The following is a 21347-nucleotide window of genomic DNA, read 5'->3' as shown; positions in this document are numbered from 1 at the left end:
GGGGCAGGCAGACAGCCACTGTGTTGACCCTTTTGTCCTTGTCAAGCTCTGGGATCCTAATCAAGCTACACACTTTCCCTGAACCCCAGTTTTCTCATCTGTGGAATAAGAAGAGCTGGCCCAGCAATGTTTCCCAACAATGCAGCACTGAGCCCAAAGCCCAGCAGTGGTGCTTCTGGGCAAGAGGCACACAGAAACCCTGCCCTCATCTTTGCCTGTTTTATTCTCAGAGTTCCCTTCATTTTTCGTTTGACTACAAGATTCCACTGCTAACAATGAAAGAGAGTAAAAACCACTTGGCTCTTTTGCCCCTAAAGGCCCTGCCACCTGGCCATATTTATAATTCCTCACATCTGGCAACACTGGCATCTCATGATTTCCAGAGTACCCCGAAGTTGTCCACTCCCCAGGACCAGCCAACATGCTTTTCCTCCATTCAGAGTGCCCATCCCTGGCCACCATGGCTACAGTAGATTAACTCCTACTTATAGATCACTTCTTCAGGAATTCTCCCCTCACTGCTACCCACCCCTGGAAGGCTATCCTCAGACGAATCTGAGTCCTCATTATTTGTTCTCACAGCACTCTGTCCAAATTATTAATATAACTTGCCATAGTTAAAATTAAATAAATCAATGTGACCACTGATCTGATCTTGCTAGATGATCATTTCCATAAGGATGAGGAGAGAGACAGGGCTGAATTCATATGTCTTACTCAGTGACTTCTTGACGAATGAATGAATGAGTGAATGAATGACGAATTTAACAGACATTAAGATGTTGTATAAGAGCAGCATAAGATGTTGCGGCGCAGTTAATTACTGTGGAGTTACCATCCCACATACCTTAAGACAGACAAGCCAGGGCCAGGGTCACAATTCTCACAGAAAGGTAAAGAAAAAACACTGGCCTTTCCCTGGGCCCCTGGCTCATTATCTGTCCTATGTTATGTCTCAAAGTGATGAGCTGGTGGCCCCTCAGTAATAGCTCAAATTATCCAGGGGTGCATATTCCAGACCTGGCTGTCTAATATGGAAGCCATTATTAAAGGTGGTTATTTAAATTTACAGTGATTAAAATAGCCACATGTGGCTTGTGAATACTGTCCGGGACAGTGCAGATATAGACCAGTTCCACCATGGCAGAAAGTTCTTTTGTACAGCACAGTTTTAGCACCTGCTAAGCTCAACGCGTGCCATATTTCTGGGTCATCCTGGACCACATTGTTCCCTTTCTGGGCTTTGCCTTCCTTCTTAACATCATAACCAGAACTCACTAAAGCCAAATGCTCACTGTTCATCTTTTCTGGAAGGACAGAAGTGAGATTTTAAAAGCTTTCATCTATCAAAGAAACTAACTTCTCTGATCCTTTCCTTCCACACAATAGATTTAAAATAGTCTGTTTGTTTTCATTATTTTCAGCTTGTTGGCTGGCAACAACTTTTTAGTGGTGGCCCCTTTGATATCCTCCTTGTGTCACTGACTGTCACTGTACCCCTCTTGAGGGTCTGGCCTCTTCCATGCACCTGACTCTGCGGTGTCTGGGCTGAGTCCTGGGTTTCTCATTATTTTTGTCTTTTGTTCGTTTGTTTCTGAAGAAAACTTTACATTGTTGACTAATGGCTCCAATATCTGCATTCCTCTCTCACTTTTCATATAATGGTCGGGAAAACAGCTGGAGAGAAAAGCTAAGCAAATCCGCTTTCCTGAAATGGACTCTCTTCATTTTCTGGCTTATGCCTACTGAGATCATCATGGATTTGATTATTCTGTGATCATTTCCTCCAAGGCTTCTGTCTAATCTTTAGATTAGAGCTTTAGAGCTGGAATTCTTTCTTCCCTCTTTCATAACATTACATTAAAAAGGGATTTCAGCCTTAGTTGATGCTGCCCTTCCTGATGTTTATAAATGGTTCCCCTGTAGACTCTGGACCTTCATTTGGGTTCACCCAGAAGCTGACACTGAGACAGAATCAAAGACAGGTAATGCTTTGGGGAGATGAGTACAGGGAATGCCAGAAGGGGACAGGAGAATGACACAGGGAAGTGACGACAATCAATAGCAGGTGTGTTATAAAACCAGGTACCATTGTGGAAACCCTAGGAGGCAAAATCCACACTCCCACCACAGCCAAAGGGAACATGGGCAGAGGCTGAGAAAACCTAGGTGCATCTGAGGCAGGGAGGCTACAGTACTTACACACCAGTTCCCACAGTCATTAGTTGACTCCTGGACAATGGCATTATTTACCCATACTTCCAGCTTCCTTTAGACTAGTGTCCAGACTTCTAGATGAGCACTGTGGTTCCCCAGCCAAAGAAACCCTTCAGATAAAGTGCAGGCGCTGACAGTAGGAACTTGGGCACCTAAGCCATGCCCTGCAGTGTGAGGCTGAGTGGCTCTGGGCAGGGTCCTGCCAGCAGCTGTTGCACCCCAAAACAGGTCCTAACCAATCTCTACTGGGAAATCCTTTGGGACAAGTTATTTAACCTTTCCATTCCTCAGTATTTCATCAGCTCAAGGGAAATAGGGTCCAAAGTTGATGATCCCTAAGGATCCATGAGCTTCTGTAGATTCTTTGAGGCTGTGAACCCTTTCCAATAGATATCTGAGTGGATGCCTATTATAAACTGAATGTTTGTGTACTCCCCTACTCCCCAAATTCTTATGTTGAAATTCTGACCCCCAGTGTGATGGATGAGGAGGTGGGGCCTTTGGGAGGTCATGAGTGTGAAGCCCTCCTGAATGGGATCAGTGCCTTATGAAAGAAGCCCCAGAGAGCTCTCTCACTTTGATTCTACCCTGTGAGGACACCTCAGGAAGAGAGTCCTCACCAGAACCTAACCAGCTGCATGCTGGTCTGGAATGTCCAGTCTCCAGAACTGTGGGAAATAAATGTTTATTAAGCCACTCAGTTGATGGTATTTTTGTTATAGCAGCCCAAGCCGACTAGAACAGGGCCCCACATCACCCCGAAGCCTGGCAGTGGACATCAGATGCTGTAAGTGCCCTACTCCTTCACAGATGCCTTGGTCATATCAGGGCAGTTTGCTACATGGACAGTTCTCATGCTCCATGAGTCCCCTGGGGGAAGACTGAGTCTCAGGTCTTCACCAACAGCATACCCTGCCACCTCTGTGAACTTGTTCTTCAGCCACTTCCCAACCTTAGGGGTCTTCCAGACATTGTAGTTACTGTCTCCTGGGTCCCTTGGCCACCTCAGGAACAGCAGTTGGGACACTGTTCTGTGGGACTGCAGTGCCCGGCCCAATCTGCATGTTTCTCACTGACCACCTCCCACACTCCCACCACAGCCGAAGGGAACATGGGCGGAGGCTGAGAAAACCCAGGCACAGAGATGGAACCATTTGCCCCAAATCAAGCTTCTGGCCAAGACTGAGTAACAGGGGCTATATTTACCTGCTTACCTGAAACAACAAGAAAAATGGGGAAAATACATGAAATAACTGTTTTTAAGACAATAGGCATCAGGCATTGAAGGGTAGTAACCTTGAAAGATGAGAAACTAGTGCAAAGAACCCTAGGAAAGTCCCAGCTTGCTGTCTTGACAGAGTCCCAGGCTGCACAACACAGGGAAGGAAAATGCAGGGGTAGGCCGCAGACTCCTTGAATGGCATAGATGGAGCTGGGAAGACCACAGCTGCCAGAGTTCTCAGGACAGGGGACAGGGAGGAGACAGGTGCCCAGAGCGAGAACCCCAGAGAGCTGCAGAGGGCTGCCAGCAAGTATGTCCCAGTGAGGAACATCCCAAAGCCAGGAAAGAACCACTGATAGAAGCAGAGGTCACAGTGCCCACACTCACTCAGGACTAGGAATGGTGCCTGCTCCCACCATCAAGCCTGGAGAAGCTCAGGATTCATGGGGCAGTGGGTGAACACACAGTAGGGTCTACCCGCAGCAGTGAGAAATAATTGTCCTACTGAACACTTATGCAATTTCATCAAGCAAATCAAAACAAGCAAGATCCAAAAGGATCAAACTGTTTCTAAATAACTGAATCCTGAACAAAAATACCCAGCACCTAGCAAGGTAAAATTCACAATGTCTGGATAGCTGGTCAAAGATGACCAGCCATGAAAAGGACCAGGAAAAAAGATCAAGCATAGTAGTCAAATAATAAGGAGAAAAGGCAATTAGTCAAAACCAACAGACACAGATGTAGGAACTAGCAAACAGGAACGTTAAAACAGTTGTTATAACTGCATTCCATAGTTCAGCTATGCAGAGACAAGGGAGGCATTAATAAGACTCAAGCTGAGCTTCTCTAGATGAAAACTACAATGTCTGAGATGTAAATACACTGGACAGGATCAATGGCAGATTGCGCATTTCAGAAGAAAGGATTAGTGACCTTGAAGATACAGTAGTAAAAACTATCCAAAATAAAACAGCACATGAAGATATTTCAACACCCCTCTCTCAATAATTAGTATAATAAGTAAACGGCAAGTCAGGAGACAGTAGACTTAATCTTGTCAGCCAACTTGACCTAACTAACATTTAAGAAATACTCTACCCAACAACAGCAGAAACCATGTTCTTTGCAGTGCACATGAAACATTTATCCAAATAAATCATGTCCTGGGCCATAAAACTAGGCTCAATTAATTTAAAAGGAATCAAATCATACAAAGTTTGTTCCCTGTTCACAATGGAATTAAATTAGAAATCAATCAGAGAAAGATATTTGAAAAATCTCCCAAATATCTGGTGACAAATAATACATTTCTAAATAATCCCTATGTCAAAGAATGCTAGGAGAATTAGAAAGCGCTGTGAACTGAATGAAAACAAAAACACCATACCAAGCTTTGTGGGATGCCACCATGTAAGGGAAAATCTACAGCACTATAGCTATAATGAGAAAGAAGAACAGTCTCAAATAAATGACTTCAGCTTCTACCTTAAAAAATACAAGAAAAGAGCTATCTCCATACTGGTTTCCATAGTGGCTGCACCATCTTACATCCTGTGAGCAGTGTACAAGAGTTCCCTTTTTTGACACTGTATTAACACTTACCTTTTGTTTGATGTTTTTGTTTTTTCAAATTGTAGCCATCCAAACAAGTATGGGGCGCTATCTCATTGTGGTTTCATTTGCATTTTTCTGATGATAGTCGTATTAAGCACCTTTTCATATACTTTTTGGCCATTTGTATGTCTTCTTTGGAGAAATTTTTATTCAGTTTGTCTATTTTTTAATCAGGTTATTTATGGGTTTTTTTGTTTTGTTTTGGGGAGGTTGTTTTGTTTTGCTATGAGTTGTAAGAGATCCCTCTATATTTTGGAATCAACTGTTTTGCAGATACATAGTTAGCAAATATTTTCTCCCATTCCACAGACTGCCTTTACATTTTATTGACTGTTTTCTGCACAGAAGCATTTTACTTTGTTAGAATCTCCAAAGAGAACTACCACATGATCCAGTAAGCCCACTGCTGGGTATATATCCAAAGGGATTGAAATCAGGGTCTCAAAGATATATCTGTACTCCCATATTCATTTGCAACATTATTCACAAAAGCCAAGACAAGGAGGCACCCTAACTACCTGTTGGTAGATGAATGGATAAAGAAATAGGGCATAGACATACAATGGAATATTACTAGAGCCTTAACAAAGAAGGAAACCCTGCCATTTGAGACAACTTGAATGAACCTAGAGGACATTATGTGAAGTGAAGTAAGCCAAATACAGAAGAACACATTCTATGTGATACCAGTTATATGAGGTCTCTCAAATAGTCAAACTCACAGAAGCAGACAGTAAAATGATGGTTGCCAGGGACTATGAGAAGGAGGAAATAGGAAGTTGTTAGTCAAAGGGTACAAAGTTTCAGTTATGATGAATGAGTCCTGGAGATACAGCAAACAGTCTGTAATTAACAATACTGAAATGTATACTTAAAAATTTTCTAAGAGGGTAGATTTTACATTAAGTGTTCTTACCACACAATAATAATAAGAAAGAAAGAAAGAAGGCAAGAGGGAACTTTTGGAGGTGAAGGATGTGTTACAGCATAGATCGTGGTGATAGTTTCTTGAACATGTACTTATCCAAATTCATCAAGTTGTATATTTTCAATATGTACAGCTTTTTGTATGTCAACCATACCTTAACAAAGTGGTTCAAAAAAAGGAGCAAATTAAGTCCAAAGTAAGCAGAAGGTAGAAAATAATAAAGATCAGAGTGGGAATTCATGAAATAGAAAACAAACAAACAAAAAAGCAATAGAGACAATCAGTGAAAAAAAAGTTGGTTCTAGCTATTATCAAAATAACCAATATAATTGATAACCCCCTATTTACATAGATCAGGAATGAGAGATGTGACATCAATACAGACTACACAGACACAACACAGACACACACACACACACACACACCACAATGTAAATATTATGAAAAACTTTATGTAATTAATTTGGCAATTTTGATGAAATCAACACATTCTTTGCAAACACAAACTAAGGTTTGTTTAAGAAGAAATAGCTAATTTTGAATAGCTAACTATTAAAGAAATTGAATTTGCAGTTAAAACCTTAATGTAAATAAAACTCTAGGCTGAGATGGCTTCACTAGTAAGTTTTCAACTACTTAAGAAAGTAATAATACTAATCCTACACAAACTCTTTCAGCTCCCACATAACTTTTTTTATGAGGCCAGTATTATTCTGTTACCTACCAAAACCAGACACAGACATTACAAGAAAGGAGAAGTATAGACTAATATCCTTCATGAATATAAGTGCAAAATTACAAATAAAATTTTAGCAAATTGAACCCAACAATATGTGAAAAGGACAACAAATCATGGCTAAATGAGATTCATCCTAGGAATCAAGGTTGCTTTGACATTAAAAAATCAATTGATGGAATTCTTCATATTAACAAACTAAAAATAAAAACTCTTGGCAAACTAGGAATACAGGAGAAATTCCTCACTTGATAAAGGATATCTAGAAAAGCCTATAACTTATATCATACTAAGTGGTGAAAGACTGAATGCTTTTCCTCTAAGAAGGAACAAGACAAAGATGTCTACTCTCTCCACTTCTGTTCAAAATTACAGAAGTTCTAGTCAGTGTAATACAGCAAGAAAAAGAAATAAAAGGCAATAGGATTGGAAAGAAAGAAAAAGAACTCCAACTGTATTTATTTGCAGATAATGTGATCCTGTATGTAGAAAGTCTAATGTGCTATACAAAAAGCTACTAGAACTAATACATGAGTTTAGCAGGTTGCAGAATACAAGAACAGTATGCAAAAATTTATTGTATTTTAAAGTAGTAGCAATGAACAATCAAAACTTGACATTAAAACAAAATACCAAAAATTTAAAAGTTCAAAAAGCAATACCATGGCATCAAAAATACCATAAATCTGGGATAAATCTGTCAAAAGATGTGCAAGATCTAAGCACTGAAAATTAAAAAAATATTGTGAGAGAAATGCAATACCTAAATAAATGGAGAGCTATACCATGTTCCTGTGTTGAAAGACTCATTATTGTTAAGATGTGAATTCTCTCCACTTTGATCTGTATATTCAATACAAACCCAATCAAAATCCCAACAGGCTCTTTTGAAGAAAAAAAAAGTTAAGGAATTTTAAAGTTCAATTAAGTAATGAAGGCATATCAGTTGGGAGTCTCAGAAATTGAATCATAAGCCAAAAGGAAATGATTGCCCATGGGAGAAAAGAGAAGGTTCCAATTCTTGAATGAAGTAGAAATAAAAATTTTAAGAGAAAGAGGCCAGGAGAGAAGAAAGAAATATAAAACTCTTGTAACTCAATAAGGTAGGTTACATTCTTCTTAAGCAGTGTTTTAAGGGAATGGTGTTGATTTCCTCTGTAGGAGAATCTCTCCCTTGCTCAGGATGAGAAAGAATGAGCCAGATTTTTTACTTCCTATTAGCATCTCACTTCCTACTGGAAACTTAATTCCTGTTGCTTGAGAGCCAAACTTTGATGTCATACTCCTCCTTCTCCAAGTTATCAAGAACTAAAAGCCCTCTGGCATCACAAAGATAATTCCAAATGATGTTCTTTCTTCAAAGCTTCCAACGTATGATACAGATGCAAAGAGCCTCACTGTTTTCTCCAGCCTCAAACTTTAAGTCTTCACCTTGTTCCGCTTATCAGTTTAATCACCATTTTTTTTAAAGCATAGTATTTCCCTTTATAACCACTCACATTTTGAAAAAGGCTACTATTTTCAAGGTAAAATGAAATGAGATAAGGAAAAAAACTCCCTTCTTTTGAAGATAATAAATGTCTGTTGTCTAATACGTTTTTTGGCATTTTGTTTCCATCTGAAGTTTGAAAACATGGCTAAACTCCCGGGCTTAGGTGTAGCTCTTTCCAACTGCTATTGTTTCCAACTAGTGTGTTATCTTGATTGGAGGGCTGAGCTTCAATATATGCATCTCAAATGATTATTTCTACCTTGGCAATCACCTAATTGGCTACAATGAAAAACAAATCATTTGTATTTTAAGGGGAGGAAATCATATGGCTTGAGGAAGACATTTTGCTGTAACTCCAGGGAGAGAAAATCCCAGGGCAAAATACCTCTAAAACCAAAATCAGTCAAAGGGAGAAATAAAGTTTAAAACCCGTTTATTGCTTTCAAGCTGCAGTCCAGGACTGTTTCTTTCTCCTGCTCCCACAAAAGCCAGCAAGCACTCCCCCTAACCTCTCAGGTTTGGATAAGTCCTTGGTTGCCCAGGTAATTACCCATTGAAATGGAAATGAACTTCTATCCACCCATGAGGAATGCCTGTTGATATGCAGATTTACTAAAGCCATACTTCTCTCCACCCGTGAGGACTAAAGCCCGGCAAGATATTTTTGGAAATATTACAATTTTACCCATATTGCCAATGAGAAAAAGATAATATATGATTTAAGAGTTCCAAATCTGTAGGTTAAAAATATGCAAGACAGGGAATGAGGGAAAATTTGAAAAGGGAGCAGAATGTGCTTACATCGAAACTGACTTGGGTTGAAATGAACACATATATACAAACACATATCAAATTGTCTGATGTCTGCTTGTGTGTTTGCTACCTCGAATATTTAGTGATGTTAATGATTACTTTTATCATTTACCCTTCAGGCCAACTTCTCTTTTAAATTCAGTCCTAGCCATACTACAACAGGCTATGTGCATATATCTGGACGCAGAACTCTTTTCTCTTGACTGGGATGAAAATGCAAAAGAACATCCAAATGCAAGGTTGGCAAATGGACGTGATAGACTCTGTAATGCACACCCCTGGCAAGTTTTTCTCTGGCACTAATTATAATGATTTGACATGACTGTATATTTTTTAGACACCATAGGATCCTGGCAAACGAAAGTGTCAGTGAAAATTACACTCTTTAAGTTTAAGCCTTCCTAAAATGCCAAGAAGTGATTTGATCTGTGCTATGAGCAGTCTTTAAAGACGGGACTGATCCTGATCATGTTTTTTTCCAACCTTAGAAAATACATGGTTGTTATTTATTTCCTTTAAATCATTGCATGTTCTAGATCTCTGTCCACAAATACATGTGGCTACTAGTTTGAATTGAGACATGCTGTAAGAATAAAACACACACTAGATTTGAAGACTTAGTATACAAAAAGAGAATATAAATATCCCCTTGATAATTTTATACTGATTACATGTTGAAACGATACCATTTCAACAATAAAAGGGGTTAAATAAAATATATTATTAAGTTGATTTCATCTATTTCTTTTTACTTTATTTAATGTAACTACGAGAAAACTTAAAAGTATATGTCATGCATTATAGATATATTAGTGCCATTCTAGGCAGCAAAGATTAATAAATCCTGTGGACTCACTGCTTGGTCTATCTTAAGAGTATATAAATTTGAAAAGCAACAGAAAAAGCAGACTGCTCTTGAGTCAACCCCTAAACACATAAAGTTTATTCTTCCGGGAGCACCAGGATATGGGTAATTTCCTCTTTCAGAATAGTAAATGGTCATCTTCAAGGGCCATTGTGCAACTCCTACAGGGACAACTGATTCCTTGTGATCATTTTAATGTCATGCTACAACCAAAATGTCATTTTCATTATTAAACAAGCAAAGCACCTGTAGGGCCGGGAGGGGGACTCTCTCCATTGGCTGAAGAAGAATGTTTCCAAATCTGTCCCGAATCACCTTCTCTGGTCTCAGTACCCACTGCTGCCTGCCCCATTCTAATAGTTCTGCCACATCTTTAGACTTCACAAACACATCACAAACTAACTCCCTTCCTGTAATGCTCTGACTCCCTTTCGCTGCCTGTAAAATCCCTACTCATACTTTAAAACCCAATAGATGCCTCTTCCTTTGTGAAACCTCCCTGCTCTGCTCCACAGTGCTCCAACATTTTTAACATTAAATTACTAGAGCGCAGCTAGGCGTCACTGTGATTATTTGATTACCTCTCTGTCTTCTCTCCATTCATTTGGATCTCTCCATGTGCCTACAACACTGTCAGGCCAACACAACAGTGTGCTGGTGTGTTTGTGTGTGTGCACATGTAAACATTTGCAAACACACACAGAAGAGAGAAAAATCTACAAACCTAATATAGTTATACACCAAAATGATAGTAGTAGTCAATTTTGGTGGTGATAGTTTTTTTATTGTGGTGAAATGCATATAACGTAAAATGTATCATCCTCACCTTTTGCAAATTTACAATTCAGCATGTTAAGTTTATTCACACTATTGTGTAACAAATCTCCAGAACTTTTTCACCTTGCTAAACTGAAACTGTTCCCATTATACAACTCTCTCACAGACCCTGGCAACCACCATTCTATTTTCTGTTTCTATGAGTTTGATTATTCTAGAAACTTCATATAAGTAAAATTATATAGTATTTGTCTTTTTATTACTGGTTTATTCACTTTGCATAATGTCCTCAAAATTCATCCTTGTTGTAGCATGTTTCAGAATTTCCTTCCTTTTTAAGGCTGAAAAATATTCCGCTAGATGTATAGACCACATTTTGTTTATTCATTCATTTGGTTTTGGACATTTAGATTCCTTCTACCTTTTGGCTCTTGTGAATACTGCTTCTATGAATGTGGATGTACATGTCTCTTTGACAGCATGTTTTCAATTCTTCTGAATATATACGTAGAAGTAGGATTGCTGGATTATACAGTAGTTCTATTTTTAATTTTTTGAGGAACCACCATACTGTTTTTCATAGTAGCTGAACCATTTTATATTCCCACCAACAGTACACAATGGTTCCAATTTCTCCACATCCTCACCAGCACTTATGTTCTTTTTTTTTTTTTTTTTAAATAGCAGCCATCCTGATGGGTATGAGGTGCTATCTCATCGTGGCTTTGATTTGCATTTCCCTACTGACTAGTGATGTTGAGCCTCCTTTCATATGTCTGTTGGCTCTTTGTAAATCTCCTTTGGTTGCCTTTTCATTCAGTTGATTGTGTCCTTAGTTGCACAGTTGTTTTACATTTTGATGAAATCCAGTGTATTTACTTTTACTTTTGTTTCTTCTAAGAGTTTTATAATTTTTAGGACTTACATTTTGGTCATTGATCCATTTTGAGTTAATTTTTGTATGTAGTGTAAGGTTGCATGTGGACATCCAGTTTCCCCGACACCATTTGTTGAAAAGACTGTCTTTTCCCCATTGCACGGTCTTGGCACCCTTGTCAAAATCAGGTAACCATATATGCCAGGGTTTATTTCTGGTCTCTCTATTCTATTCTTGTCTTTGCACCAGTACCACATTGTTTTGATTAATGTAGCTCTGCAATAAGTTTTGAAATTAGGGAAGTGTGAGCTCTCTTTGTTTTTATTTTTCAATTTTTTGGGGGGAGCATCTATTCAGGGTCCTTTGAAATTCCATATGACTTTTAGGATGGATTTTTCTATTTCTGCAAAAAAAAAAAATACTATTAGGATTTTGATAGGAATTATATTAAACCTGTAGATTACTTTGGGTTGTATTGATATCTTGACAATATTAAGCTTTTTAATTCATTAGTATGGGATGTCTTTCCATTTATTTATATCTTTTTAAATTTCTTTCAACAATGTTTTGTAGTTTTCAGGGTATAAGTCTTGCCTCCTTGCTTAAGTGCATTCCTAATATTTTGTTCATTTTGATGCTATTGTAAATAGAATTGTTTTCTTAATTTCCTTTCTGGATTGCTCATTGTTACTGTATAGAGATATGACTGATTTTTGCATGTTGATTTTGTAAACTTTGCTGAGTTCATTTATTAGTTCTAATAGTTTTTTTTTGAAATCTCCTGGGTTTTCTACATAAAGATCCTATCACCTGAAAAGAGAAAATTTTAATTCTTCCTTTCAAATTTGGATGTCTTTTATTTATTTTTATTGCCTAACTTCTGGTTACAACTTCCAGTACTCTGTTGAATAGAAGTGGTGAAAGAAAAATATCCTTGTCTTATTCCTGATCTTAGAGGAAAAGCTTTCCATCTTCACCACTAAGTATGATGTTGGCTGTACATATGGGTGGTTTTTACTTTTCCTTTTCTAGTAATTAAGCTTTTGTCTTTTCATTGAATAAAAATATATTGGATATCTGCTTTGTTTCACTGTCCTAAGCTGGAAATTCAGCAATAAACACAACAAATCCCTACTCTCAGAGAACTTGTAGTAGATGAGGGAGATAAATTAACAAAGAAATATCTGATATTAGAGATGTAGAAACATCCATCAAGGCAATACAAAGCAGAACTAGAAGGTACATGTGAGGATGGGGACTGCAATCTTGAGTAGGGTGGTCAGGAAAGCCCCCCTACTGAGGTGAATGAACCACTGGCTAGCTGGGGGAAGGACAAAGGTTTGATTTAATCAATGTGTTTTAAGCATGCTGTTGTGGGTGAGAAAAGTACAGAGTTGGATTCGGATACAGTCCCAAGATGGTGGAGTTTTTAGGTTTGACTGGTAGAGAAGGAAAGTGGAAACAAAGCACTATGGAGTTCAAAGTGCTGAGGTCATAAGAAATTAATAAGCAATGCCTGAGGAAAGTTTTCAGCTTTGAGGTTAAAACAGGTGGTGGGTAAAACAGGTCAAAATGCCAAGAATTCTAAGATTTCTAACTAGGAGTCAGCCAGGGTAATGAGGAGGTCATGCAGATGTACCAAGTTTCACTTTAATGACGCCCCTAAGCCAGTGAGTCACAAAAGCAGGCAAAATGATAACCTGAAGTTCCACAGATCTGAAGTATAAACACAGAACATTGGTACATGCACATGGATTGATTATTATGCATATGTTATGTGTGCCCATGAACTGATTATTATGAATAAGTAATGCATGTGCTTATGTCATTTCATAGAACAAACTATCATTCCATTTTTGTCCAGGTGAAAGGAAAAAAATTTCTACAGAAAAATGTTAAAAGAGGGTGTGTATCTCCTCTATCTTTTCTGGCAATTAGACTGCTTTCAAAAGCCACCAGGTTTCTCTTCTTGAAGTAGAGGGTTAAACAAAAAATTCAAGACAAGCTATGGAATAGCAGCTGTCTGAAGTGATATTATCTATGGAAAATGGACTGGATTAGCCAAGTAGCATCCAGAGAAATATGTATATCATCATGATTACCTCCCATTTATAGCCAAGCCTCTTGGGAGGGTGCTGATCAGAACTGCCAAAGAAGATAAATCAATTCATTCTGATTGGACTTGGTGAGTTTACCACTTGCACTCAGGGAATCACTTTGAAAAGAGATTATCTCTCTTCTTCCCTCTATTTAAACAGAAGCCTCTGTCAGAAATGGATGGAAAATATGTTTTGGCAGCTGATGCAGTGGTGATTTTAAGAGCTGAATGATCCCAATTTTGCAGACTTTGCCATAGAGACGTTGGACAGCCACTCGAGTGAATGTACGGGCGCATTTGAGCAACTGCAGCCCCATCACCTAGCCTGGCCACAGCCTCCCGCTGGATCCTCTTCAGGCCTGATATGCTGTACTTGTTCACAGGTATATTCCTAGGTGGGAGAAGATGGCAATGGAAGGAAGCTGTACTAAAACCTTCCTCATCCCCTTCCTACTGCGTAGTTTGGTTATCTCATCTGAGTGCCCACCGGAGGTGTCTGTGCTGCTTGGCGAGGCCTGAGAGGGGCGCTGCACGGGGACCAGGGTCACACCACACCTTGGGCAGCTCCTGAATCAGGAAGGACATGTGAGTTGATGTTGCATGTCTGCCAGCCGCCAGCACCCAGAGCAAAGCTAACAGTCTCGCCAGGTTCTCTTCAAAATGACGAGGAATCTGCTTAATTTTAATCGCCATGCCTCCTAGGTGTAAAAAAATAAAACTCACTTTATTTTTCTTTTAAGCCTAGTTTTCTTCTCTCCCACTGCAGTAAATTAAACTAATTCCTACATGGCTTTAATTAATCATATTATCATCATCAACAGTAATCAAGTTTCTGGAACTTGTCAGAGAGTCAGATCGTTCATTGTGTAATTACCATCCTGGGGAGGACTTTTTTTTGTGTTTCTGCCCACAGATAAGAAGTGGCATTTTCTCCCACATTTGCAGGCCCTGGCATACTGATCCAACAGTCAAATTCACAACATTTATTCACGTGTAGTGAATCACACAAATTGTTGACATGTTTATCAAGATGCTGACACACTGAAGAATGCTTCCTGGTCCCCAGCAGAGAACTGGCACGTGGCAGATGTCCACATAAAAGTTGGAAGGGATGTTCATGGCAGAGAACATCATCTATGGAATGCAGAACAGACATTTCAAATGTCACTTGAGTGGTTGGATGGAGTGGTTCCATTTCATCCAAAGATGTACTTGCTTCCGTTTCTGCTTTAGCATGTCAGCGCCCGTGGCTTACTTCTGGGTTCCATGTTTAATAGGACATCCGCCCCTGCAGTGACCACATCTCTAGACAAACGGGGATTTTGTCTATCTTGAAAATTGTCAGACAAGAGGCACAATAATACCTGAACTTGCTAAAATTCTCAAGGCATTTATTTTGGGAGTCTTCACCTAGTGTATGAGGGGCTGCTGCCCTAGCTCATGGGGAAGCAGGGGAGCAAGGTGCAATGAAACTCCCAAGGAAGAAAGAAAGAAAATTGGAAGTAGATGCCAATCCCTTTATCAGAGCTGCTCGCCACCTCCACCTGAAGAGGGACCCACTCCTGTCACTAAGAATTAGTGGTTATGTAGTAACAGAAGCTTAGAGCACACAGAGAGCACTCCCCAGACCGTGCTAGCCTCCTCCCTCCTCAAATCCTGAAAGCCCCTCCTGCCACAGGGCTTTTGCTCCTGCTATCCCATCTTCCCAGTCACCTGCACAGTCCACACCCTCCATTCCAATCTTGGCTTAACAGCATCTCCTCAGAGAGTCCTTCTCATACCACCTTATCCACAGCTCTCCTTCTCCTTTTCCTGCTTTCTTTTTCTTCTCCTTAGCTCTATGTCCATTGGCCAGATAATGCATTTGTTCACTTGGTTTTTATTTATTTATTTATTCACTTCCCCCAGCCAGAATGTAATTTGCTTACTGCTCCATCCCCAACATCTACAATAATGCCTTGTATAGTACATGCTCAACAAATATCTGTTGAAAGGATGAACTGAATGAATAAACAAACATAAAAAGGTGAGAGAGTGATGCAGGAGATTCCTGTTGGTAATAGTGGTATCAGTATCAATAGCAGCACTGTAATAATAGCTAACGTCTAATCAGGACCCTGAATTAAGCACTTTCATACTCCTTCCCACCTATGCCCCACTTCCCCACCACTTAAGTTTGATGGTCACCCAGGTGTCTCACCTGTTTCAACCACAGCCTGACTCATTACTATAGTCAGAAATCATTCCTCAATACTCTATGCTTAACATTTGCTGCCAAGGAAAACTTATATTTTATTCTGGGCACCAAATGAAAAACCACTTTAAAAAAGGACCTTAACCTTCATGGCCAAGGTTTGGTGGATGGAATCACTGCCAATATCAATTGACCTTTTGGCACCCTAATTCCCATTTAGCTAACTGTTCTTTTATATGACATTCCTACTCATTCCAGATCCTAAGGAACAGTCTTCCAGAATATTCCAGCCCACCCTTCCTTTAGTAAATACCCAAGATCAGTCCTTCTACTCAGACTATCAGAGACTAAACCAGCCCAGAGCCCCACAGTCCAGAGGAAAAGTGAAAGGAAATGAAGACTGGTGAGAGCCGTCCTTCCGGGGTGAGTCTATCCTGTCGGGTCTCCACCAGCAGCAGCCAGAGGGATCTCTCCAAAACATCAGCCCAAATCACATTTCTAAATGTAGATCCACCTGGTTGACGCCGTGCAGCAGCTTCCCACTGTGCTGGGAATCAAGTTCACCACCTTAGCACTGCCCACATGGACCTGCACTGCAAGGTCACAGTCACACCGGAGACATTGTGGACCACGCTCTCTGCTTCTCCCACTCTGCAGCCTTCTTTCAATTTCCCTTACAAGCATGCTCCTTACGACCCAGGGCCTTTGCACAACTTCCCCAGCCATCCTGTAGGTCAGTATTCTTCCTGTAGGTTCCAGCCCCAGGGTCGCTTTCTCCCCTGTGAAGTCCCTCCTGATCGCCAGACCCATTATGTGATTTCATGGTGCTGCATAACTTACAATACTTTTCTAAACTGGCAAGCATATATTTGAGTATTATTTAATGATTGTCTGTCTCTTCTGTGAAACTGTGAGTAACCTGGAAACAAGAACTAGGCTTGTTTTTGCTTACTTTTTACTCCCTCCCTGGCATAAAGCAACATGCTCTGTAAACATGAGTTAATGAATGGATGAATGAATGAATCCATATATCATATCCAGCCAGTGTCTGTATCAAGAGTTACTGTTAGCAATTCTTTAAGAATACTTAAAAAATACTTTGTAAAAAGTATGAAAAATCATATTCTCTTAATCCCAAATCCATATTTGAAGTTATAAGGAAATAGTCATCAGATAATGTATGTGTTTGTGTGTGTGTGTGGTATGTGTGTGGTATGTTGTGTGTGTTGTATGTGTGGTTGTGTGTGTGTGATGTGTGGTGTGTGTGTGTGATTTGTGTGTGTAGTGTGTGTGAATGATGTGTGCTGTGTGTGCTGTGTGGTGTGGTGTGTTTGTGTGTGGTGTGTATGTTGTGTGTGTATGTGTATGTGTGGTGTGTATGCTATGTGTGTGCTGTGTGTGTGTGTGTGTGTGTGTGTGTGTGTGTGGTATATGGTGTGTGCGTGTGACTACGGCTATTGTCATTGTCATGTGTTGAGGCCTGAAGGGAGGAGGGGAGGTTGTTACAGAGATTTAATTATTTTTGACACTATCGTGCTGGGAAGTAGTGGCTGACTCAGTTCTGTTGAGCATCTGACAATCCTTGACTATCTTCCATGTAACAAAGGCAACGGAGAGCCACACCCTCTGTGGCTCCTCATTTCTTAAGAAGTAAAAGCCCTCCAGCCCCCTCCAGCACCTGACAGATCAGAGCCTCTAAGTATATGAGGCTGACTGAGTGAATCCCATGGCCTGGGACACAGGGTCAGATCAGTAATCTCTGCCCTGTGGAACACATTTCCATCACTCAAATTTATCTGCTCATTCCTGAAATCCTCTCAGACAGTAGTTTTCCAGTTCTAACAATTACACCCCACCTCCTTGCAGCCCTTAAAACCTGGTGCCATTAAAGAACAGCCTAATGTAACACTGGAACACTGCCTTGATTTTTTCAAGTCCCCAATTAGGTGGACCCTTGGGGTCTATAATTAGCTACCTGCACATATATATATATATTTAATTTTATAATGCATTACATATTTATATATTTTATCACATATATTTAGACATTTACATATAAAATATTTTACTTTATATATATCATATATCTTTTTAAAGAGAACAAAAATGTACTCCTCAAGTGTTAGGTAATACTAATCACATTTACTTCTTTTTCTTTAAAAAAGCTATTGCTCCCTCTTCCCCGAGACCTATCTCTTTAATCCTGGTAATCATACAATAAGAACACAAACACATGAGGGAAGTCAAACTGAAGAAAAGCTAAGCTTTGGGACCCATGTGCCACATTGGGACTTTCTGCCTGGTCACAATCATCAATTTTATGGAGAAGGTAAAGAGGAGGCTTAAACCTTTTTAAACAAAACAACAAAAAAGAGTACCTTTAACAAAAAGGCTCACTGAGCCCCAAATTCAAAGCTCAATTTTGACCTCAGTTCATTTGTCTAATTTGTTCCTACACTGACTTAATAAACCAAGTCATGCTGACCAAAGCTCCCCAGACCACATCTACTTTTATCAAAATCAATTAGTTGAATTTTGTTTTTCATACAGGGATAATTTTACAGCCAAAGGCTCAGGGTTTGACACAGGAGTCCTGCTTTGGCCATGGACAGCTTCCAGGCCTGATTTACTTCTCCCTACTTAACAGCAGTGACCAAGAAACCTGTTTCTTAAACTCAATATAGGCCAAGCTGTCTACCACAGATTCACGGTTTGTGTGCCCAGTAAGCGACTTATTCCAGCTGTGAGCACAGCCCCCAGCCGCATCTCTTTCCCAAACCACATTCTCTGTCCAGACACCCACTCAGGGCTGAAACAAGAAGTTTCCAAACCAAACAATCCTTGAGACCAACTTGCCACAAACCTTTTCTGCTCAGAAACAGACAGGAAATATTTTAGGCTTGTGGACCCGGGGTCCCTGCGGCAGGAATTCAGCACTGTCACCTGCCGTGAAAGCAGCCTCGGAGGATGCATAAATGAAGGGTGTGGCTGTGTTCCAGTGCAACTGCATTTACAAAACTGACAGGTGAGTGGATTTGGCTCAAGGGCTACAGTTTGCAGTCCCTGCATTAGACACAGCTTCCTTCTAATGAAAGACTTTTCTGAACAATTCTGTGAACAGGGAAAGGAGGAAAATGAACCATGAACAGGAGATCCAAGACAGGCAGATAAAGATTCAACATCCACATAAGGACACAGCACTGGAAGGTCTTTTCACATTCTTCTCACTGGGGAATAATTTACACACAATGACATGCACAGATTTTAAGTGTACATCCAACATATTCCCAAAAAATGTTTACACATATGACCCTCATCCCAAGAGAGAAACAGAACAGTCCCACCACCCAGTGGAGTTCTCACACGCAGCGCAGACCAGACATCCAACCACACTATTCAGCGCAGCCTGATCTAGAACTTCACCAACATGCAATCAGACAGAATGGACTTTGAGGTCTGGCTTCTTTCACTCAATATACCCTGTGTCTGTGATCCAGCCAGGCTGCTGCTGTGTGCTCTCAGGTTCCTTCCCTTGACTGCTATAAGAATATGCCACGATTTATCCCTGTGTCTTCACGACAAGGACTCATTGGCCCAGACCCCCATAATCAAATTCATTTCAAATCAGAAAGAGAATAAATACTTCTGGAAGGGCCAAAACTGGGAACAACACATCAACCATTATCCCCACTGCACTCAAATTCCCATGTGGATCCTGCCCCCCAACACCAAACACCCAGCTTAGCTTAGTGTAAAATAGAAAAAAAATGTATACACTTCAACTAATAAATAATCCCTGCTTTACCAGAATCCCAAGCAGGCAGACCTGGCAAATTCTCTAGAAACCATGAATGTGTCTCTCCCAAGCCTTTTAAGTGGCCATGCAATGGACAGGCCCACAGCATTTCCTCTGCTAACACTGGACTGTGAAGCCAGACTGCATAATTAACAGCCATGGTTATTTTTCAATGCCTGCACCTGGCACTCCTAATTTAATTATCTCTCCATTTCTACAGTCCACTGCACACTGGTGCCTGTTCCACCTGGCCATCCTTGCCCTGAATCTCCACTCGCCTGCAGGACTTTTCATCCAGAAATAATTAGGAACACAGGGTCTTCTGTCTCATGGCCAATGCCGCCATGAATGCTATTGGACCAGGAGGAAAGTTTTATCTCAAATAAATGGAGTCAGCTTGCAGTAGTGGTTAAAGAGACAGGGTTGACATCCAAGCATTTCTGCTGCACTAAGAGCTACCAAAAAAAAAAAAAAAGTGGCAATCACCTTTCAGAAAACTCAGGACACTCTGGCTCTGGGAATAATCTTTTCCCTTCACCCACTCATGGTGGACAATGAAATAATGAATTGAGAACAGCCTCCCAGGAAGGCTAGAATGACAGCCTGCCAGAGTTATTCATGCCAAGGACACACAGAGAGAACATGGCAACAAGAAATCCAGAGATGGTTCAGGGCCTCATTTTGCACAACTGCCTCCATCCTTTTATTATTCCTATTATTCCCCAGAACAACTAGCAAGTGGCAATTCAGGACATGGACAATACTCTATTTTTCCTTTCACTTTTTGGTTTCTTGTTGAAAATGGCACCTAGCACCTAAAACATTGTCCCCACTCTGGCAGTTTTGTTACTAATAAGTAAAATTACAAACAGCATAATAAAACCACAGGAAATATAAATTGGGGTGCACAATGTATTTCACGAGGCATTCTTATTTACCCATTTCCTTCACTCTCACACATTTTCTTGCAATGCTTGCCCTTGCACATATGCACACATGCACGTGCGTTTCCTGTACTGGGTTACAATAATTCAACTTTAATGATGTGTTTTCGATAACAATGCTGCGCTATCCTCAACACTCTCTCCATTTCAATCTGTTTCAAGACATATGAGAGAAGCTTCCAGACAGGTACATGAATTTTGGAGAATTTGCTTTATTTAAAAAGTGCTCTCCTCTCACATGGCAAATTCTAGTTCACCTCTGCTAAATGCAGAAAAAATTTCTCAGGAAATTTGGACCTGCTTTTCTAGACTTTTCTGATTTTCAAGGGTGTTGCAAAGAGTTGCTGAGCCTCACCCCCTCTGATGCCTAGCACCACTCCTCTCTTTGCCAAAGCACAACCCAGGGGAGGGTGGCCGGGTTTGTCAGATGGCTTTATTTAGAGCCACAGCACAGAGGGGGCCAGGCACACTTCCCATGATTTATGGCATCTGCTGCCATATTCGATATGGTACTTCCTTCCCTCACGTAACATAAAGCCACGTACAGAATAAAGGTAGTAACTTGGTGAACTCTGTAGCCTCTCATTGCCCAATCTGTCTTCCCAGGACAGAAGCTCTGCGAGTGGGGCTTTCTCCCAGGCCTCTGCCCTCCCCATCTCCATTTCAGGCAACTTCCCTTTATGGATAAAAAACCATGCTGATCTGGGAGGCAGATAGGGCTGTGTGCAGGGAGTTTCAGTCCATTTTCGTTCTCCTCAGAATAAAAGAAAG

The 21347-nt window shown here is 40.3% G+C and overlaps 1 protein-coding gene across 1 annotated transcript in view; it reads right to left on the bottom strand.

Annotated features, from left to right (window-relative positions):
- The window catches only part of SLC24A3 (solute carrier family 24 member 3), a 444494-nt gene that overhangs the window by 280151 nt on the left and 142996 nt on the right, over nt 1-21347 (bottom strand). The gene's annotated exons all lie outside the window — the stretch shown is intronic.

Source organism: Manis javanica, chromosome 5 (genome assembly GCF_040802235.1).
Source record: "Manis javanica isolate MJ-LG chromosome 5, MJ_LKY, whole genome shotgun sequence".
Taxonomy (NCBI): domain Eukaryota; kingdom Metazoa; phylum Chordata; class Mammalia; order Pholidota; family Manidae; genus Manis; species Manis javanica.
Note: the sequence above shows the minus strand (reverse complement) of the source record. Positions and strands in the feature narration are given on the sequence as shown.